Raw genomic sequence first — 1,426 nt, 5'->3', positions numbered from 1 at the left:
TGTTGATGACCCACAGGGCGTTACTTGGGAAAATCAATCCTTGCATGGTCTTAGAAAATCGGACGCCCGGGGCAGGGTTGGCGGGGGGGGGGGGGGGGGGGGGGGGGGGGGGGGGGGGGGGGGGGGGGGCTCCTGCAAGCAGCAAGCGTCTGCACCGAGTTAACTCAGAGCCCCGCCTCCCGTGTGCTGTCTCCTCCCTCCCATTGGCTCCCACCTGTGCCGCCGCTCTTCCTGCACTACCTTACTGTGTCAGTCTTCCTCGGGGACGGGTCCCAGATGCTCAGATAAGGTGGGGGGCATTGTGCCTTGTGACAGATGTTAGCTACTCAGAGGTTCCATCACTTAATTCCAAGTTCCAGGCGGGGCTCCTAATTACTGACTTTGTCAGGACCTGTTTACTCAGGAAGAATTAGCAGCCTGTCCAGATCCTAAAACCTGCCTCCTAGTTCCCCTCATGTCCCCTCTGTGCTTCAAGATTCCTCCTGTGGAATTCTGAAACACCTGCTCACACCCGGATCGTGCTTATTCTCTTGCAGGCACCAAACTCAGCCCTTGATGTATGCTAGTCACTGCATCATTACAATTCTCAGATCCTCTCCAATTTCCAGATGAAGAGAGGGAGGCTCAGAGACATTAAGTGGTTCGTTCAAATCACACAGTAATTAGCAGACCCACCATTTTTATTCCCCAAACACCTCAAGGACAAAAACCTTCATCATTCTCCGTTTGCCTATAGGATAGAAGCCAAATTCCTCACTGGCAGGCAAGGTGCCACGCTATCTTTCCAACCTTATCTCCTGCTGGGCTCCAGCTTGACTCCTCTGTTCCAGACTGGCATGCCTGTGCCCTCTCCCCAACCCACAGGCTCACTCCCCGTGTCCAGCCTTCCATCCGTTGTTCCCACAACCTAGAAGGTCCTGTTTTCTCCTTTGTGCCTGCTCACATCCTGCGTGACTGCAGGCCATGGGGCAGTGTGGTCTTAATGGCAGGCCCCCTGCATGCCGTGCCTCAGGTTCTATTGCTCTCATTCCTCCTTAGACTCCTGCTCATACCGGTCGCTGGGTCATTGCCCACACACAGAGGCACAGCAAGGCTTTAGTTCAGGCCAGTAGACTCAGGGCTCCATGCTTGACCCTTGAGCTGAGTATTTTGACTGGTATAGTATCTAGCTTCATATATTTGGTTAGAAGCACCACAGAGAATTTTCCTTCTAATCTATTGTACGAAGACCTCAGGCAAAGACTGCTTCCTGTGGACAAAATGCAAAGTAGATGAAATTTATCATTGGTGCTTTCTAATATAGCTCCCCCTGCTAAATTATACTAACGTGTGGAAGGTTAGACGTGTATGTACCCTGCTTTCTCCCTACTCTTTTTTCTTTCCAATATGGAAATAACAATAACAACAATAATGATAATAATAATAA

This window comes from Panthera tigris, chromosome D4, assembly GCF_018350195.1.
Source record: "Panthera tigris isolate Pti1 chromosome D4, P.tigris_Pti1_mat1.1, whole genome shotgun sequence".
In the NCBI taxonomy this organism is placed as follows: Eukaryota; Metazoa; Chordata; class Mammalia; order Carnivora; family Felidae; genus Panthera; species Panthera tigris.
The sequence above is the reverse complement of the archived record's forward strand: the minus strand, read 5'-3'. Positions refer to the sequence as shown.